The following is a 16,605-nucleotide window of genomic DNA, read 5'->3' as shown; positions in this document are numbered from 1 at the left end:
TTGGTTTTTAGTGGATTTTATTGGTTGTTGAGCTGCTGGTCCTGGTTACACGTTGATGCTGTTGTATATTAGTGTCTTTAGCCTCAAAAACCTGAAGCTTATGTAGCTTTTATGAAGCATGATACTCACACAGGAAGATACTTGGGACATGCCAGATGAAGACGTTCCCTATTGATCACATTTTGCCATGCCCTTTTTATTTACTAATCTCCATCTTTGATTCATTTGGGGGAGGGGAGGCCATTGTATTTTTGTTGCATTACAATGAACCTCCAACACTTGAATTGCCGTGTAACTTTTTACGTATATCAAGGAAAGATTTCCGTTGTCATTGGTTTGACATTTTTTTCCTTTCTCTTTTCATGTCAAATGAAATGGGAAAAACATTTTTGGACAATTATGTTAAGTCAGAATAAGTGGTGGGAAGTGGAAAAGTGGAAGTTAGACTTATTTTTTAAGTATTTGGATTAAAATTGAAATTTAGAATCAATATTATTAGAGAATTTTATTTAAATATTATCTTGATTCAAACAAGATTAAGTTTAGATTGTATAACGCATAATGACTTATGTGATTATATCAAAAAGAAAATATAATTCCAAAATTTTTGGAGAGGAAATGACGTTCAAAATCTAGATATTACAGTTTTTGATAAACTCAATAGGTTTCTACACCTGCTTGGACATGCAAACAATCCTCCATCTCCTTTGATTCCAAAGGCTTCCATGCTATTCCATATCTGTTTTATGCAATTAAACTAGAGTTAATTCATTTTTCAAGCAATGTTATTCGGATTCAAATGTAATTGTTAAAAACGAATATGTATTTGATATGATTATATTTTTTTCCAAGATTATATTTGAAAGGATCACATTACAAATTCATGTCATATCTAAGTAGACTTAGGATACAAATATTTTCAAGAATTATGAAGAGTCCAACGGGAGATGTAGTAAAATTTTTATTTATCAATATTTATATATTTTTTAATTTAGTTTTTATTTTTAAAAAAAATTAACAAATTTAATCCTCAACATTTATACATTTTATCAATTTAGTATTGATTCTAAAAATTCAAAAAAATTATAAATAATAATTCAAAAAGAATATAAAAAATTCTAAGTTATTAAAATTTATAAAAATATAAAATATTCAAAAAAATTACTTAAATTTGTTTGAATTTAATATATTATTTAAAAAATATATAATTCCATTAAATTTTAAAAAATAATTAAAAATATTTAATGTTAATGTGGTCTTGATTAATGCATGTTTACATGTGAATCATAGCTTGTATATAATATTTTCTTCTATCATTATAGGTATTCGTTTTTTTTTTTGAACCATTAAAATTTAAAATGAGTAAACATTGAGATTTAAATTTATTTTGTACCATCATTTTGTTTAATAATCAAGACATTTTAACATAAAGTGATTAAAAATTACAAATAATTTAATTAAAAAAATTAAATGACCAAAATAAAAACTGCGGATTATCTAAATATTTTACCCTCCATCTCATTTCATTTATTTTATGAATACAATACAAGATGTTTGAAGGTTTAGAAAATGAAGGTGTTACTCTTACTACAGGTTTAAGATTTGAGACAAACGATACGACATCTCTTACAATATAAGCAACTAGAAGTATCTTGTAATAAAAGAGTAAAATAGAAATCATCAAATACATATAATAATAGATTGAAATTTTGAAAATAATATAAAATAATATTATTGATATGTTCCGACCAAATCTATGACTATTTCTTTTAATAATAACTTAGAAATCACAGAGAATTTTGAAGTATGAACCAAATTAATAGTAATCTATTGAGCAAGCGATTCACATTTAACATAAATAATATATTTTTTTTTCCATTTTAAAAATAATGAAGAAGAAAAACATATCACTTATTTTAATCATTAATTGTAGTTTAATTAATCAAAGTTCAAACCCCTCCCAGCTTGCAGGACTATATATTCTCTCAACTACCATTGCACTTCGAATTTCCATTTATCAATTAAAACAAAATCTCTTTAAATCTAATTATAAACTATAAATGTTGATCAATTAATAATTTCATATCAATTCTGCCCACTATTTCATATGTTTAGACTTTAGATAATCATGTGAAACATGAGTATACTTATAATTTTATGCATCATTAGTAATCTCTTCTCTCTCTTTTTTTATGTCTTATCTGTTGAGATTTAGTGTATTTAGTGCAATGATTACATTTATATATTTGTAATTTTTCGAATAAATTAGTTTAATAAAACTCTATCCTTATCATTAATAGCTTTTATATATATTGTCCTCAACAGTTCGTGCATGTCAAACAAAATAAAAACAAATATTAGTTCACTGATTATCTAACGTTTAACTAATACTATGTTGCATTATGTGATTGGATCATAATGTGATAATATAGTTTGTATTAGTAGATAATCTAAATAAGTCCTTAGTCTAATCAAAAGTGAGAAAATCAATTAAAAGACTAATATGTCACTATCAAGTTCAAATGAGGAGATACCTTATCTGGGGTATTGAAATGAATGACTCCCAGAAGATATAAACATAGGTGTAACTGTTTGGACTAACAGCACATCGAACATGACATAAGTAGAATAAATCTTAGATTCGTTTATGGAATTATTCACTTTTAACATTCATAGTGTGATTACCCCAACCCTGAGTAAGTGATGGACTACGTGTGCGTGACTCATATGCTTTGTTGTATTGAAATCCTGAATTCAATTGGTAATAGAGCCAAAAGCTAGTACGTTGGATATATGACTTTTGCATGACATAGCTTCGCTTACAATAGTGTAATTCATTGCCTAAGAAAAGGGTAAATGATATCCTCTCATTAGCATTACATGATAGATGAAAAGTAACATGGTCACAGATTATTTATCCTAAGACGAATGATTTAATTATTATTTGTTAGTAATTGACTTTTCATGAAGGAAGATGTATTGGTTACCATGAGATAAAATATGATCATATAGGGAAAACAAATTTATCCAAAAGAGATTAGGATGTCCTATAAAGGTAACACACATATGAAATGATCATTGGACAAACAATTTGATAAGTAGTTTTCATAATGGTATATAATAGGGAGAGCTCAATCATGATACTTTAGTGGAATGACTCCATAACTAAATAATATTGTAATTAATAGACGAAGAGTCAGAACTTAATTGCAAGCTATTTGAACCCTAATTATATATCTAATCGATTTCTCTGCTAGCTCAGTATAACCTTGATTGTTTGCATTAATCGATGATATGAAAAAAATGTAAATTTACAAACTAGAGAAATATATCACATGTATCACTATCCACAGTGAGCGCATTTTTTCGCTATGAATAAGAGATTATTTGAAAATTAATTAATTTCTTCAAGTTATTATTTAACTAATTTGTAATTAAATGATTGAAGTTCGAAGCGAAATTAAATTAATTAAGTCATCATAAGAACAAGTTAATTACATTAATTTTCTCATGGAATCTAGCATCGTAAAATCATATAGACTTTAACGAAATTAGAATTGGATTAAGAAACTAATTTAATTAGTTTAATTATTTTAAATAATTAAATGAATAAATAATATTTTTAGGTATAAGAAAAATAGTTACTGGGCTAGAAAAATTATGAATTGGTTTAAAGACCAAATAACTTATATAATTGACCTCATAAATGACGATGCCCAACTAGGTCTGGTTTAATAGAGAGGCAACAAACCCTAATTCCTAATAGGGTTTTCTGTCACCCCTTACGTGCTCTCCTAGTAGGATTCGACTTTTCCTATTAAAATATCATTATTCAGTTAATGTTATTCTACCGAAACTCTTGTTATTTTCTCTATAAATAGAGAGTAAGGGCTAAGTTAAAACATAGACTTCTCTACATCGATATTCTGTCAAAATATTGCCAAGTTATTTTCAAAGTAAATTCTACCTTTTGAAAAAGATTGTCTGTTGTTTTCTAGCTATTAGAAGCTTTACATTGTTTTTCATCGATTTGCAAATAGATCTCGCACTCTAGCAAACTTAGATCGAGTATAGAGGAGAATACACCTTATTTGAAAACTCATGTATAATATCGGTAAAGGGTTTGTTGCTATAAACATCACAATCAGTCGAATTGAAAGAAAACTTTTAAACTTTTGCTGTGCCTTAAAACATTGTTTTCAAATCGACTTTTCCAATATATCATCTGATTCATTGATGGTGCATAAAATTATATACCATCAATGCAAATATATATATCCAATAAAACATTTTATTCCATCAATAGATTGATTACGACAAAAAAAAATAGTAGAAGTGGAAGGCAAGTCACCCAATCCACCAAACATCACCAATTCTTAGTGAATTTTTCCACCTAATTAGTGATCATATTAGTTGTCATATAACAATTTTGAAACGTAAGAAACATATAGAGGCAAATAGATCAAGAATGTCTTGGACAATAGCATCCAATTCTCATTAAACCCGAGCCAATCTTCAAACATTATTTATGAGCTCAAAGTAATCCAATTAAAAGATAATTTTGATCTATCCATTTCTCGTTGCTAGTTCCACCCCTAGTCTCGTTGTGTCGGCTTCATCTGAGAGAGCAAAAGAAGTGTTGATACGATCATTAACTTTATCAATCAAATTGCTTATGTGATCTTTAACCACTATTGTAATTCTAGCCATTTTCCAATTATTGTCAAAAGTTACACCCTCTGTTACCTTTGGTGACCTCCCTAACCGAGTGTTGCCAAGCCTCAATGGGCTTAGAATGAGCTCTTTTGGTGCTCAAGCCTCCCCAATCCTTAAATATTCCTCATGGGTGAGCTATGCAAAGAAACGAATGTTGAAAGGTTTAGATTTTCTATCTACAAAGATCTCATGGCTACGTGCGAGCTTTTCAAATTTCCCAACATAGAATTACCGCCAGGTGTAAATAATAAATTTGATTAAATTGTCATAACATGCACAAAAAGTTTCTTCCATTATTTATGTAACACCCTACACTCGACCCAATCAGAAGATCCGTATGCAAAATGCCACATTCGTTACCAAAGTAACTCAAACAAACACATCAAATATCAATTAAAGCTAAAACATAGTAAGTGTGGCAATTGAAACATGTTATGCATGCGAAATGGACTTAAACGAGCCCTTATACAACAAACTAAGGTCAAAGGAAATAAAAAATGGGGCCAAGTTATGAATCATGGGTCAAACTAGCAAAATGTAGGGCAATGTCTTGAGATATGCCTCCCCTAAATCTATATTTTTGCTTCAAAGTTTGATGTCTCAAGACAATGGGACCATGTCTCAAGACACTAACCCCTATGTCTCGAGACACTGGGCTGAAGGACCTCTAATTTAGCTTCAATGTTTTATGTCTCGAGACTTGTCTGGTATGTCTTGAGACTTATGCCTAAAAAATTCATGAAATGCGTCACACCCTAAATCTTAGGTTGTTGATGTTAGTGTTTTAACAAGAAAGTATTATGGCATAGTAGTTAAATCAGTTATGTAACTCCATTGTGAACCAAGTTCAAGTATCCACATTCTTAAAATTTTGTTAATTTTTGAACAAATTTGGTCAACATCTTTAGTGAAATCGTCCATGCATGTAGCTTATGTAACTCATTGATCAAATTTTATTTGTAACTCCCTTATTAATTTATTGTTAATTCTTTCTAACTTCTTTGTCCTTTTATGAATGCCTTATTTTTTGGTTTTAGTGTGAATGTTGTCCCTACCTAGCCATATTCATCTTTTCTTTTGAATTTTTCTTTCATTTTTCTCTTTTTCTCCTCCCTCTCCACCACCTTGTGCTGCCCTAATCAATTAACCCCTCCTTGTTTTCATCATTCTTTTGTTTCTCTTTCTTTGAGCATCTTTAGCCACCAGAAATTATGCAGACAAGCTGTCAGATTTATTGTGGAAATACCGCCAAAAGTAGGTAATGCAGTTTAACTGCCAAATCAGAATTTGCAGGTAAACTGCCAAAATCACAGATCGTAATCTACTAGAACTTCCTCCAAATCATACATAACACAACCCCAATGCACATGCGAATGGCATAACATAAATGAGCTTACTCGAATTAGACGTGCCCATATGCAGATAAAACATATACTAGTTGTACATAGAGTTTAATATATTAAAAACATGTTATTGGCATATTCGGCCATCACAAAAATAGGCAAGTATCATTTTCAGCAACACAGTAGGGACACATACGCATTCAGCTAACTCAAATCAGGGCATACTCACCTTCAGTCATGTCACCCAACTCACTTACCTGTATTAGGCCATAATCAAAATACACTCATAGTCCATCGACTAACACCAACTTAATAGTTAGAGGAATACTTACTTTTAGCCACCACTAGTAAAAAACACTGTTCACAATCGAACGATTTCAAATAAGGCACAATTGCATACACATGATTCACTTATGAATAACACACACACACATTACAAAAGGTCAAGACCCACACCAATCTATGTAGTGAATGGCTAGGGGAGGAAAATAAGTGTTGCCGAACATTAAGGGAATCAACCACGGCTGCCAAAAGGCTACTACTGCTATCGACTAGTGGTGCATAAGGAGTGACAGATTGTGATGGTTGTCGATTGTGTACGACAAAATACGGTGGTTGTCGATTGTATGCGACAAAATGCAATGACTGTCGATACAAAAGATAGGACGGCAATGAAATGAACAAAATACTGCTATTTTCGATTTAATGGAAACAAACAGAAAGAAAGAAAAAGAAGAGACAACTAGAAAAAGAAACACCAAAAATTTTAGCAAATGAGAACTACAACAACAAAAGGAAACAACACGCAAAACAAAATGGGGAAAGAAAACGAAATAGGATGGAAAAAGAAAAATAATTTTGGGGAATAATTCACAAATTTTTTTAAAAAAATATTAAACAATTTCCTAACAAAAAATATTTACTACTTTTGCACATAACAGGATTCGAATTTAAGACCAAAGGAAAAAGAAAATGCTTAACCATTGAACCAATAGGCTCATTCTTACTAACAAATGCATAAAAATTAAAAATGAACTTGATATGTCAAACTAGATATTGTGACAAAATTAGTAAAAATGGTACGGGAGAAGGATTCGAACCTGCATTTCAAAGGCCATTTCACTAACACTTAACCAAAAAACCAGTAACTCATTTATTTTCTAGAAACACACAGATAATCTCAAAAATCAGAGCATGATCACTCTCTCTCGACTCACAAACCCGATTCTACTAACCCTTGATTTTTGGAATGTTATAAGTGTGGTGTAGGTACCCGAGTATCAGAACCTATTTACTATTGTTCATCAAGCTATACAGTTAAGGTTAAAAGAAATTGACTAATTAATATTGTATATTGTGAATGGAAATGGTTAAATGAAATTGGAATGATGTAAATGTTTCTTATTATGCTCAATGGTTCGATGGAATGGTATTGATTTGAATTGAATTGTATAAATTAGAAATGTTATATGACTAAAATAATGATATGTGTTCTGAAATTAATGTGTTATATGATGATTGAATGATGTATTGAAGTATATAAATATTTGATGAAACTGATTAAACGAAATTGAATTAAGTTGAATGGTACTATCTAAATGGAATTGCTTTGAGACTGCATCTGATGATATCATCTTATTGTTGTTAAATGTGGAAACAGGAAAGTCATATGGTAGCTAAATTGTTATAATAATTGTAATTGAGGTGAACTTAATATTCTAATTCCTATGAACTTACTAAGCATTTGTAATTCTTACTCTATTTCATTTTCTGTTTCTATAGTTGACATTTTGCAAAACTTGTCTGTCGGATCACTCTAGAACTCACACTATCCAACTTCAATCTCGATAAACTTTTGAATTGTTCTTGACCCGGTTATATGGCATGTGTCTAGGTTTTAATGTGAATAATAGATTATTATAAGATGATAGTGAAATGATCCAGATATACAATGTTTATCTTGAATGTGCATATGATATGTATATAGCTTTGATGTGAGTGAAAAGCTACTTGAAATGATGACGACTTTGGTCCTTTGAAGAAATTTGAATTGAATCCTCAATTGGTATATTATGAATGAGTATGAAGGTAATATAGTAAGTTATGATTAAAGTATTTGAATGGTTAAATGTGTTTATATAAATGGTCAAATTTAAAGGTTGAATGGTATGTGCTTTGCAAGTAAAGGTATTGTATATGATGATGGAATGTATATATGAAATGTCATGCTTTGATGCTTGGATATAGTTAAATAAATTAAATGATACATGCATTGATTTTGAAAGGTAAATGTGCGAATGAGGATGTTGATGCTTTGAATGCCTTGAAAATTAGTTTGATATATTGAATTTGTATTACGATTATGCATTGTTACCTTGGTATGAAATGTATAGATATGATTGTAATTTGATAATCAATTATGGTACTTTAGAAGGTTAGTTGATCTTAGTAGAACTATGGTATTTTGGAAAGTTTTGACTAATATTTATATAGTTTGGTTGAATGCCTATATGCACTATTGTATTGGGTTGTAGATTTGAGCATGAATGGTAAATAAAACTTATGATTTTGACTATCTTGGTAAAAGTATTGATACTAGGGACCAATGTATCGGTGTATTATCAAATGAACAGTGTTTTGATAATGGCAGAATGTCAAAATGGTATCAGTACCGATTTTAGTAACAATACCTACCATAAAAGTATTGGTACTTGTTCCTTTAGTATCAAAACTTGGTCCCAAAGTTTTAAAAATTTTCAAATTAGTCCTTTTTTCAAGCTCGAATATATTAAACTTTTTTATGCTTGATTGTGTGTAACAGAATGCGATGGTTGTCGATTGTGTATGACAAAATGCAATGACTGTCGATACAAAAGATAGGGCGGCTGTGAAGTAAACAAAATAGTGCTATTTTAGACTTAATGGAAACAAACAGAAAGAAAGGAAAAGAAGAGATAACCAGGAGAAGAAACACCAAAAATTTCAGCAAAGGAGAACTATAACAAAAAAATGAAACAACACGCAAAACAAAATGGAGAAAGAATGGGAAGTGGGATGGAAAAAGAGAAAGAGTTTTAGGGAATAATTCTCAAATTTTTTTAAAAATATTAAACAATATCCTAACAAAAAATATTTACTACTTTTGCACATAACAGGATTCGAATTTAAGACCAAAGGAAAAAGAAAATGCTTAACCATTCAAACCAATAGGCTCATTTTTACTAACAAATGTATAACAATTAAAGATAAACTTGACATGCCAAACTAGATATTGAGACAAAATTAATAAAAATGGTACGGAAGAAAGGATTCAAACCTGGATTTCAAAAGCCATTTCACTAACACTTAACCAAAAAACCAGTAACTTATTTATTTTCTAGAAACACATAGATAATCTCAAAAATCAGAGCGTGACCACTCTCTATCGATTCACAAACCCAATTCTACTAACCCTTGATTTTTGGGATATTACAAGTGTGGTGTAGGTACCCGAGGATCTGAACCTATTTACCACTGTTCATCAGGCTAAATGGTTAAGGTTAAAAGAAATTGACTAATTGATATTGTATATTGTGAATAGAAATGATTAAATGAAATTGGAATGATGTAAATGTTGCTTATTATGCTCAATGGTTCGATGGAATGATATGGATTAGAATTGAATTGTATAAATTAGAAATGTTATATGACTAAAATAATGATATGTGTTCCGAAATTGATGCGTTATATGATGATTGAATGATGTATTGAAGTATATAAATATTTGATGAAACTAATTAAACGACATTGAATTAAGTTGAATGGTACTATCTAAATGGAATTGCTTTGAGACTGCATCTGATGATGTCATCTTATTGTTGTTAAATGTGGAAACAAGAAAGTCATATAGTAGCTAAATTTTTATAATAATTGTAATTGAGGTGAACTTAATATTTTTGTAACGCCCCAAAAATTCAAGTATTTATTTTTGCATGCTTGTAACACAACTACTTGTTTGCTTTAGTGGTTAAGTGATTTTGGTGTGTTTGGGAGTGTTTGAGAAGTCTTGGGTTCAAGCCTGGGCATGTGTAGAAAATTTTGTTTTTAAGGAATGAAACCCTTGTCTATGGTTAGTAGGCTTTTAAATTATTGTAGGTAAAGCATGACATAAAAAGCCTGCTGGTCTAGGGGGTAAGTGGCGTGTTACTTATGCTAGTTGTCTAAGGTTCGAATCTTACTAGAGGCAAGGGAGTGTTTATTTTGTTGCTCAGCAGTGGGGGGAGTGTTGGAGTTTGACTGAAGCACTGAAGTGGTTGAGGAGAATTGAAATTGAGTGGTTGAGGGGAGTTGTGATCAGGTGGAGAGATTTGAGGAGGGATTTTAGGAGAAAATCAAGGGCGATGAGGGGAGAAGTAGTGTTGTGCACACAGGAAGTGGACTCTGGCACTCAAGAATTTTGGCCAGAGTGGTACTCCTCATTTGGTATGCCTCATTCCGGGTTTTTTTTTCTTTCTTCTTCTCTTTGGCTGAATGTGGTAGGAGTTTTTGGCTTCTGTTCCACTTTTGAGAACCTTTCTTTTTGGCTGAAATTACTCCAAGTGTCTCCTTTCTTTTCTCTCGTTTGTAATTTTTTTCTGCTCAAGTCTACCGTATCTCTCTTTCTTTCTTTTATTCTGAATGGTGCAAGGTGTGTGTTCGGCTAGTCCTCTTCTTTTCTTTTTCTGTTGCTGGTTAAATATACCTTCTACCCTTCCTTCGTGTTCTTTGCTCTTTCTCTTTTAAACCGATTTCCCTTATCATCTTGGTATTTAAGCGGATTACTTCATTCCCCTATCGCTACTGTATCCTCGGTGTAGCGACTATTCTCTGACAAATCGATAAGAGCACTCCATTTCTTCTTGTTTTCTCTTAATCTGTAACTAGTCTACTCCTTTCATACACTGACAGGATGACTACTCTTATGTTCTTTTCGGTTTTTAGAACTTCTCGAGCAGTGAATGAGTTGCAAGTGGTATTTAAGCATTTGAATTTTTTTCATCACTCGATCAAAAGTAGGTTGTTATGTTGTTGTGGTTTAACGATTGGGATAACTTATGCTTATTCGATTAAGTAACTGCTTAAGTGAATAATTGAGGATTGTTGGTCAAGTGTAGGTTTCAAAGGTGTGGGCGGTTTTCTCAGCAAATAGAACCAAGGTGTGTAATAGTACTCTGTAAATGATATCGGTGAAATGCCAAAATACGTGTGTAAACACTGCCCAAATCGTAAACCGGTAAAAGCTAGAAAATATGACAATTGACGTTACACGAGCGTGCGCTCGCTCGTGTGGTAAACCAAATGCATAAAACGAGGGCATTAGACTGTTGCTGCCACCATGAGCGATTTCATGGTCTTAGGCCATTTTGGGCCTTGATGGGCTGAAATGAGCCGAGTGGGCCCAATGGGCTTGTGGACCTCACACGGGTAAACTACACAAGCGTGTGGAGAAAATTGGGCCAAATTGTGTAATTTCAGGTCCAAGAACAATTCTAGGCTATGTGGGCTACACGAGTGTGTGGGCCCGTATTATGGGCCTTGGGCCCAATTTTACTGTTTGACTGTTAATGTTGCACGGATCGCCCGAGACGACTGTGGACCTATTGATGGGTCAATAAGTAGTCCTAGACCCCAAAACTGATATGAAATGACTGTTATGCCCCTATATTATAAAATGACTGTATGCTTTACGTTATGTATGACTGTATATATACATGCCACAATATATAAATATGTTGCATACATGTATGATATGTTGCATGGGAATGGGATTATTATGATTGGAGGAAGTGTACTGTACTGGTAGCTCTGTTGCAAATACTGTTTAGTGCCACAACCGGTGCTAATTTTAGAGTGTAGGGATAGGTGGGTGATTTTATCCCCACATGGAGTGTTGGGCTGGACGGAGTAGAGTGTAGAGGCTAGTTGGGTAGGATTTTTGGTTGCATGTCTGAACTATTACTGTCACTGTAATGGGCTGAGGTCCACACTGATACTGATACTGTAATGGGCTAAAGCCCAACTGAACTGAATTGTTATTAAATTGGGCTTAAGCCCAGACTGTACTTGCTTAGGGCCTGATTGGCCATTTTGCTTATATGGGGTTACCCACTGAGTTTTTGTAAACTCACCCCTCTGTTTATCTTACAGGTAATCCCTAGTCTTAAGGACCGATGCTGCGAGAGACTCAGAGGTGGCCACACAACCGCACCTACTTCTAAACTGGATTTTCACTAATAATATTTTAAATTGGGTATTTGTTGTAATAAGGCCTCTTTAAACTGTTAACTTTTAATTTTGGATTTTATTTTTTTTAAATCTTACTGATAGTAGTAGGACGCAAATTTTCAAAATATGAATGTTTTGCAAGACACCAAGTTTTCGTAAAATACTGTAAAAGCTTTTGCATCAAACAATGTTTTAAATATAGTAACAAACTAATATGATCAACAAACTGCTAAAAATAACTTGAGTTTTCAATAAACGAGAATTAATATAGAACGGGTTTTTTATTGAAACTATGTTTTCGTAAAACACTTCAATGTGATATCGCCAGATTCGACCATAACGTTTAGGCCGGGTTTGGGGTGTTACAATTTTAATTCCTATGAACTTATTAAGCATTCGTAATGCTTACTCTATTTCATTTTCTATTTCTATAGTTGACATTTTACAAAACGTGTCTGTCGGATCACTCTAGAACTCACACTATCCAACTTCAGTCTCGGTAAACTTTTGAATTGTCCTTGACCCGATTATGTAGCATGTGTCTAGGTTTTAATGTAAATAAAAGATTATTATGAGATGATAGTGAAATGATCTAGATATAAAATATTTGCCTTGAATGTGCATATGATATGTATATAGTTTTGATGTGAATGAGAGTTTACTTGGAATGATGATGACTTTGGTCCTTTGAAGAAATTAAAATTGAATGCTCAATTGGTATATTATGAATGAGTAAGAAGGTAATATAGTAAGTTATGATTAAAGTATTTGAATGGTTAAATGTGTTTGTATAAATGGTCAAATTTAAAGGTTGAATGGTATGTGCTTTGCAAGTAAAGGTATTATATATGATGATGGAATGTATATATGAAATGTCATGCTTTGATGCTTGGATATAGTTAAATAAATTAAATGATACATGTATTGATTTTGAAAGGTAAATGTGCGAATGAGGATGTTGATGCTTTGATTGCCTTGAAAATTAGTTTGATATAATGAATTTGTATTAAGATTATGCATTGTTACCTTGGTATGAAATGTATAGATATGATTATAATTTGAGAATCAATTATGGTACTTTAGAAGGTTAGTTGATCTTAGTAGAACTATGGTATTTTGGAAAGTTTTGATTAATATTTATACAGTTTGGTTGAATGCCTATATGCACTATTGTATTGGTTTGTAGATTTGAGCATGAATGGTACATAAAACTTATGATTCTGACTATTTTGGTAAAAGTATTGATACTAGGGACCAATGTATCGGTGTATTATCAAATGAACAGTGTTTTGATAATGGCAGAATGTCAAAATGGTATCAGTACCGATTTTAGTAACAATACCTACCATAAAAGTATCGGTACTTGTTCCTTTAGCATCGAAACTTAGTTCTAAAGTTTTAAAAATTTTCAAATTAGTCCTTTTTTCAAGCTCAAATCTATTAAACTTTGTTGTATGCTTGATTTAGTCTCTGCTTTGTTCATAATTTCTATTATGCATATATTTGGAATAATTTGAGTAATATATTATAGCTTTTAATTTAATATTTTTAAAAAAATCAAATATGATTTGAATCTCAAATGGTGTCATAAGTGTCTTGTATGTAGTTATAGGTGCATAATAGTCATCTTTCAGTAACATCCAAAATTTTAGCAGACAAATGAGGCTGTTATAGTAAGAGTTGAATGCAATAGTCAAGTTTATTGTAGAACCAATTTTTTATATTTTATTTTTACCCTTTATATTAGCTTTGAATCTATAACAACAATAAAATAAATTTTTTTTACTAAATTAGTTTTTTATAATAACCTCTTCTCTCAATTTTTAGTAAAATTAGTTCTATTCTCAAATAAGACTAAAATAATAATTTTAAATTAAAATAGTATTTCAATAAAATTTTTAAATTTTAACTAAAAGTATATTAATCATATTTTATTAAATAAAAATGATATTTAATACATGAAATTATATTTGTAAATTTTATCAAATATATGAACTAAATCTCATTAGTTAATATACTATTAATATATTATAGTTTTTTAATTTAAAAATTTAGAAAAGCTCAAATATGATCTGAATTTCAAATGTTGTTATAGTGCCTCGCATGTTGTTATAAGTGTATAAAAAAGACATCCTAAAAAAGTTGTTTGTATATAAATTCATTTAATAAAAGTCTTTTAATGTAATTAGAATTTCTATAAAGTAAATTTATTTAATCAAATATTTTAATATGGTTATGTTAACCAATTTATTTTTTTTAGATTGGTGTTTATATATAGCTGAATTATATTTTATACGATATTCCCATTTATCATTTCACAATAACTGTGTTGTTTGGTTGATTGGTTCATTTATTATTTTCCCACAATTAAAAAAATGGCGTCTCGAACTTGTATTTCCATTTAAAAGAAAATAACTTTTTCACTGAGTCAATAATAATATGAATCAGTTTTTTTTTTAAAGTCCTCAAATCTGATGGTTGATAGTAGCCGACTTGGGTGGTGTTGGCAGATTAAGACATGAAAAATATTTAATTTAATTCAATTCAATATAAATTTATTTGGCTAATACAATAGATACGTTCAAAAAGACAAAACATACTCCACTTGGCCCGATGTGGGTTTCCCCTGTCTGTGGATCACCCTACAACCCATTTCATTATTCGCCAATCAATTTTCTTCTTTCTTTTTCCTTTTAATATCAATATAGGTAAAAGTATTATATTTTATCATTTCTAGTAAAAAGATAAATAACTAGTCCATATATATTAAATTAAAGAGTAAACCGGTCTTTTTGTTAAAAATTTTAGGCTTAATATAACATTTGGTACTTAAGATGTTATATAAAAAATATAAAATAACAAAAATACCCTTGAAATAATATAATCTATTTGTAAAGTGAGGATATTTTCATCATTACCCAACTGAATTGGTACCAAGTTGACTCATGACATTAAACTTAATGAAGGTCTAGTAGAGATTAATATCGATTTTAAGCAACAATGATACCCAACACTCAAATAACAATATTTGATTTTAATTGAATAGAATTAAAATTAAATGATTTGAATCTTGTATTTTTCTGTTGGACAGATCATGAAGTGGTCCAATGTGACAAAAAGTTCCTATGTTATATGATTCATCAAACCTCAATAATTCCTCCTCTCTCTTTTAATTATTTAGACCCCATGATGGAAACAACCATAAATTGCCCATCTGGTATTTTGTTTAAATGAATATATATTATGTTAATATAAATTTTATATTATAGAACACAGATATATATATTTATATATATAATTTTTTTGTCCAAACAGTTTGTTTTTGGGGGGTTATTAAAATTATTTTATAAAAAAAATTATTCAGAAAAATAAAATAAATTCGAAATTTGAACTTGAAAATTCTAACGATTTGGATAAGAAAAAAAGAGCCTTCCCATTGCCTTAAGCGTCGGATGTTTACCCGTCGTTGATATTTATAATCTCTCCATTTAGATCATTACACGTGTCGAATAGCAACTGGTCTTTGAGGTTGGTGCTTCCATCGAAGAACCTAATTTTAAAAAAAAAACACACACACAAATGGGTGAAAGAATCCAAATAGGAATATTTTTTTAATTTATAAACTCAGTTAAATTATTGTCCACGATTAATTTAAAAAGCCCATAAAGCCCAATTGGATAAAAGACGTAAAATAAATTTAAATATATTAATAATCTCTATTTCCTTTTTATAAACAACTTTTTTTTATTAAGTTTTCCGAGAAAAATAAATCATTAATTAAGTAAACATTTTTATAAAATAGATTACAACAAATATCCGAGTTGATAGAAATATCTGCAAGTAGGACTTAAGCTGATGATTGTTTTAATAAATATTATTTCAACCTTTTAACAATTTTCTAATACATAAAAGGGTACCTTTTTGTGTATGGTGGGTCCAAATATGGGTCCAGTTGATGAAATGTAGGCCAAATTTTATGTAATATGCAACCATTTTACCTATACTTTCATTTTATTTAATCCAATCATAAACTTGAGATAAGTATGAAATTTACATAATATTTGTTGAAAATGAAAGGCGCTAAGAAACACCATTTAACTATGTCATTTGCCTTTTGCATAACTCATAAAGTTTCATTAGGAAGACCTCACATCCACCATCTCAAATTTTTATTTAAAATAAATAGATGAATTACGAGAATACGATAAAGTTCAAGTTTCTTTTCAATAATATTTTAATTTTTTTACATGTTGAATAATAATTTGATTCTCGTCAATTGAGCCAATATAGAAGAATGTGGGTT

Source organism: Gossypium hirsutum, chromosome D07, assembly GCF_007990345.1.
Source record: "Gossypium hirsutum isolate 1008001.06 chromosome D07, Gossypium_hirsutum_v2.1, whole genome shotgun sequence".
NCBI lineage: Eukaryota > Viridiplantae > Streptophyta > Magnoliopsida > Malvales > Malvaceae > Gossypium > Gossypium hirsutum.
The sequence above is the reverse complement of the archived record's forward strand: the minus strand, read 5'-3'. Positions refer to the sequence as shown.